Genomic DNA, 5,863 nt, shown 5'->3' with positions numbered 1-5,863 from the left:
AAAGTCTTGTCTCGTTTATTCCTCCATCGCTAGCAGAGTGATGGAGGCTTCACGATAGATATCCTTCCCTTCATGTTCCTGCAGCTTCTTAATATTTTGCAAGAGCTCATCAGCACTGGAGTACAGGAGAGCCTGCATGGCTGCAAGAAGCCCCTCTGTGCCGTTCCCATCCCATCGGGGCCGTGCAGCATCACTGTGCCCCAGGAGAAGCCTGCTGCTGCCAAGCTCCGAGATTTGCTCTTTGCTCTTCACTCCTGCCCACGGCTGCTTGTGGGGTGAATGGCAGGATGCTTACAGGGGTGTCCCATGGCATTCCCTGCTGTTACCTCTGGATTCTTCTCCCAGGCTTTGGCAGAGAACACAGTTCTGTCCCCAGGAGCCCCCACCCTGCAGCACAGCAGCACCCTGGGGCTGGACCAAAGACTCTTCCTGAGCATTGCCCATAAAGGGTTTGGAATGGGGCAGCACGCAGCAGGGGTCCATGCAGTGCTGCATTTTGGGACCCTGGCGCAGGAAAACCATGCAGTGCCCATGGGGCAGAGCCGTGTGCTTCATCCCAGTGGGCAAACATCAGTGCTCCATCCAGGGATGAGACCCCAGCGCAACCCACATAGGGGACAAAGCACCCATCCTGGCTCAGCATCTCCACTGTGGGGGCACACAGCCCCCAACACTTCCTTTCCTTTCTCCGGGGGGCTCCTCACCCACCCTTGGCGTCAGACAAGCTGGACCCCACCCTGTGCAAAAGCTCAGAATTCCTTTTTTTTTTCCCTTTTAATTTCCTTTACCATTTTCCCCATTTTTTAGGACGGCAGCTCGCATCCCCCACCCCACCCCCCTTTTCCCTTCGCCGCGTCCCGCGCCGCGCAGCCCCAGCACCACACCTCGCAGAGGAAGCGCGGCGGGGCCGGCAGCCTCCGCTCCCCCCGCCCCCCTCCTTCCCCCCCTCCTCCCCACTACCACCAGCACAAAGGCATTTTCCCTCCCCGCCTCCCACCTCTCGCTGCTGCCTGTTCATCCACACCGGGCTCCCAGCCACCTAAAAATAGACGTTGCACCACCTGGGCCATCCGTGGGGGTCTCAGCGGTACTCCGGGGTACTGTGAGCAGATAGGGATGAGTGGTGCTGGATGAGCCCTGCGTTATTTCTGCTGCTGGGTGGACTGTGGGTGTGCACTGGTGTGCCTGTACCGTGTAAGTAAATGCAAAGGATTTGCCCCCCAGATTTGCACTGGGGCTGGGGAGGTGCGTGCAGGGAGGACCTCGGGTGCAGCCGTAGCAAAGTGCTGAACCAGGAGCAGCAAATTCTCCTTTTGTGGAACACAAGGGCAGAGATTCCCAGGGCAGCAGCGTGGCTGTCCCAGGGTTTGGGTACCACGGGCAGGCTGGAAATCCTGCTGCTAATGAATTCATTACTATGCAATTACCATTGTGGGGTTGGCAATGTGGGGTGCCCTTATGAGTTTAGCTGCATGCACGGGTCACTGCACAGTGAGATATTTGTTATCCATCGTGGCTGATGGCCATCTCTTTGTGCCAGGAGAGCTAAGGAGTGCAGCACATGGAGCTGTAACACTGTGGGGCTGCAGTGACACAGTCTGGGCAGGGAACCATAAATCATAGCATCGTGGAATCATAGAATCATAGAATCCTGGAATCGTAGAATCATAGAATCATGTGAATCATAGAATCATAGGTCAGAGAATGAGACAATGGTAGGATGGGGTGGATTGGGTTGGACTGGGTTGGAAGGGACCCTGAAGACCATCCATCTCCAGCCCCCTGCCCTGGGCAGAAGGTGCCCATCACTGGGGACACCACACAGGCAGGACTGCTTTGTGTCACCTCCAGCACCCCATGAGCTGCCCCACACTGGCAGTCCCATCTGCTCCCCCAGGGCCACAGCCGGGCTGGAACAAAGGCTTTCCAAAGAAAGGCACTTCCTGCAGAGCAAAGGCCGGGCTGCGTGAGAGCCCTGGCGGGACGCTGAAGTCATCTGCTGGGAAATGTTTCAGGTTTCAGTGGAGACTCCCTTTCTTGAGGGCCTGGCTTCCTTGCAGACAAATGCTCACGAGGGTCACAAAGGATCCAGCTGAGCTCCCAACCCTGCAGCACCACTGTACATCCTGACACTGGCGGAGCTGCAGGGTGATGTGTCCCCATGCCCATGTCTGGTACCAAGAAACCCTACACAAGTTTCCAGGGTGAAAGGCCAGGCTCCTTCCTACCCCAAACAATGGAGGGTGGATGGTAGAAATGACAGCATGGTCATCCCCCAGGGTATCTCCTATGGAGAGAGCCCAGCTACCATTTTGCCCTGCTGTTTTCTGCTCATTTGCTGTATTTCTTCACTTCTGGTTCAGTCTGAACAGGTGAAGAGCATGGATGATTTAGTCAAGATGTCCCCCAAGCCATAGCAGTCCCCAGGACCAGGTACCCTCTGCTGTCCCTTCCATCACCCAAGCCATCAGATGGACAATTTTCCACCAGTGATGGAATGAAGGTGTGAGAATGGAATAGACTCAGCCAGGCTGGGGCTTTCCTCCTGTTTCCTCACTCTTTGTCCTGGAGCAGCTCGTCCCATTTGCCACCATCTTAATGTGGCTTCAGGCTTTGAGGGGGGATGCTGGACAGGACCCCGAGCTCACATGTCTCAGTGGCAGGTGGCACCCTGGGAATAGCAGCAGATCAGCAGAACAGTGTACATGGGCCAGCCCTGGGGATGTGCCCACGCATGAGGATCCCAGGGTGTGCATGGGGTGGGAGGTGGTGTTGAGGGGCACAGACCCATCAGAGCACCTCTATAGGGGCAGAGCACTCGTGCTGCTTCTGCTTCCCTGCAGCTGATTGTGGTGGATGCTGCAGTGCTTGGTTCTCATCACAGAGAGAACCCCGCTGTTAGGAAGGAAAGTCTTACACTTCCACCAACTATTCCAAGCCCCCCATAAACACATTTTTGGTTCGGCATTAATGAATTACCTCAATGTGGAGCTGCTCATGCCAAATACATGAATATAGAGTGCAGAAAAGCCGCCGAGAAGCACATTTGGCTGCTGTTCAGCTACTTTGATCGGCACCATTTATTTTCTCTATTATAGCAAGCAAACATGCTCTGCCCGTGGCACTGCATCCTCCCAGGAACAGGCAGCAGGCTGGCAGTGTACTTGGCACCACCTGGGCACTCATGGTGGCAGAAAATATCACATGCTATATAGCTCCATCCAACAAGCTGGATCCTGTCTGCCCAGGATTGCTGCTCTGGACATGCACTTGAGTGCCAGAGGAAACAAATGGAGCAGTGTCATTAGGCGTCAGGTTGGGTTTGGCCAGGAGAAGTGCAGCCCCTCTTTAAAGAAACTCTTTGGAACTCTGTGGGGTCCAGGTCTGCTCACTGCATGTTTGCACATCTCCCTTTGAGCATCACTGAAGTGAAAGCATCATCTGAGAGCAACATGGATAAATGGGTCCATGCTGCATCACGGGTGCAGTGCCACTTTCAGTGCGGGAAAAGAGAGGCACTGAGCAAAGAAGAGTGATCACACCTCCACCTCTCTGCATCCTAGCCCTCAGCAGCTGCTCAGCAAGGGCTGCTTGCTACCTCTCTGCTCCTACATCCAGGCAGCGGGGTGCAGGCTATGGGACATTCCCTCCCAGCACAGCCACTGCAGCAGCGCAAGACGCCTACATCTGGGAAAGCTTTGCTGCTCTCCAGAGCCGCTGCAGCTCCCAGCGTGGCTGAGCTCAGCACAGGCATTACCTCACCTCCCAGCACAGATGGAGCTGGCTGCAGCTCTGCTCCCCATGACTGCAACCCCTGGACCGAGTGTATTTCACTTGGGTTCTCTATGCACTGCTCAGGTGGGACAGACATGGCAGCAGCCCCGTGCCTCAGTTTCCCCAGGTGTTCTCTGCTCTTGGTGGCACAATCCTCCTGGAAATGGCATGATACACCAGGTCAGTTCTGACACACTGCTTCTGTCTTGAGAGAGAATAACACTAACAATAATGACAACAATATTAATAAAGAGAAGGGGCTGAGAGCATTTTCTCTGCAGCCTTGGGGCAGAAGAACTTTTCCTTTTCAGTGCCTCACTGGAGACACTGGGGAAATTGGAGCCCGATTATGTTGCACTGGCAGCTCTAAAAGACAAGACTGATAAAAGTCACTCTATCTTTTCATTTCTCCTCTAGGGCTCCTCTGCTGCCCATTCCCAGGCTGCCCACCCCAGCACCTCCAGCCCCATCACCTCGTCCCCATCTGAAATATAGGGGACAACTCAGCACGTGGCCACACTGGGGCCACCTCCGTGGCATGCTTGAGCCAGAGAAATAAGGCTAAAGGCTCTTATCTGATGGAGCCTGAGCCTTGCCAAAGCCCTGTTGCTATCAGCTCAGGACACATGTGCTATTGGCAAAGCTTCGGGGACACAATAATACAAACAGTTTTCATTGTCGAGTCAACAATGATGGGAGAAGGAGCCCTGTGCTATTACTGGTATAAAAGGCACTGTAGGAAAGCTCAGGACGGGAGGATGCAGTAAGGATCAACAGCAGGGCTGAGCAGATTATGCAGTTATATTTTTATTCAGGGAGGAGAAATCTTCCATCCCGAGTGGGCTGGAGCCAGAAGGATGGAGCCGGGGGGGTCAGGCTGTGAGGAAAAACCCTCTGAGCAGTGCTGGCAGCAGCTGCAGTGAAGTGCTGAGCACAGCAGCACCTTTGGACAAGGGCAGGAGGCAGCTCTGTGGGATGTACTCTGCTGGCTGGGGACAGGGACACACTGCCCAGGGGAAAGCGTGGAGCTGAGGTGCAGGGGGTGCAGGGATGGGGGCACAGTGCCAGACATAGGCTGGGGGCTGTGTTATGTGTTCTCAGCTGCATGTCCCCCCTTCTCCAGCCCATGTCCTGTGCCAGCGCAAGGCAAGGGATGCTCTTGTCTTTGCACCACCATCCAAAAGCTGTATAAAAAATATAAACAGTCTGGTTGGGGATCTAGCTCAGGGAGAAACTCCAGCCCTGTTGCTGCTGTGCCAGGTATTGTGCCATGGGTAAGCCTGGAGACGGTGCCAAGGATGGGTATGGCCAGGAAACGCCCATGGGGATAGGAGCCATTTCCAAGTTCTTGCTGATGTGGGGGAACATTCGGTTTGGGGCCCAGTGGCAATGGGTCCATCCCCTCCGTCTTCAGGGTGTTGCAGCCCCTGAAGATGCTTTGGAAGTTGCTTTTGGTAGGGTCTGGCTGGAAGTGGTTTGGAAATGCCCTCTGCAGGTGCCCCACCAGTTTGGGGATGAAGTGAAGAGGGGCTTTACCATGAAGAAACTCAGCACGAAAGCAGGCAGCCCTTTGGCTGTCCCTCTCTGGCTGTTATACGTGATGCCAAATGGGTAACGGTCCCCACCAGGACTTGTCCTCAGATGCAGACTGGGATATTGGCTTGGTCCCCACTTCCCATCTGTCCTATGGCACAGCGCATGCTTGGAGGTGGATGGGGAGGTGACGGGAACATCATATCAGCCGTGTCTATGCTGATGCAGAAGATCACACCTCATGTCATGGTGGTGGGGGGGACAGCAGTCTGAGGGGGCTGGAAGCAGGGCGGGAGGTCAGGAGCTTATCGCTGCCATCAGGACCCTAGTGAGGCCGGGGCCGCCGTTCCCACCAGGAGCAATGATGTCAGGCAGCAGCCGCGCCGGGAGCAGGAAGCTGGATGCAGCCAGCGAGTCTGTCCTGCTGGCCTTCCCTGTGTGCTCCAGCAAACAATGCGCCTGCGGTGGGGACCGTGCCAGCAGCGTGGTGCTGGATGCTGGTCCCCGTCGGTGTGGGGCTGTGGGATGGGACTGGTGTTCTGCCTTCTGCGCAGGG

This window comes from Meleagris gallopavo, chromosome 22, assembly GCF_000146605.3.
Source record: "Meleagris gallopavo isolate NT-WF06-2002-E0010 breed Aviagen turkey brand Nicholas breeding stock chromosome 22, Turkey_5.1, whole genome shotgun sequence".
In the NCBI taxonomy this organism is placed as follows: domain Eukaryota; kingdom Metazoa; phylum Chordata; class Aves; order Galliformes; family Phasianidae; genus Meleagris; species Meleagris gallopavo.
The sequence above is the reverse complement of the archived record's forward strand: the minus strand, read 5'-3'. Positions refer to the sequence as shown.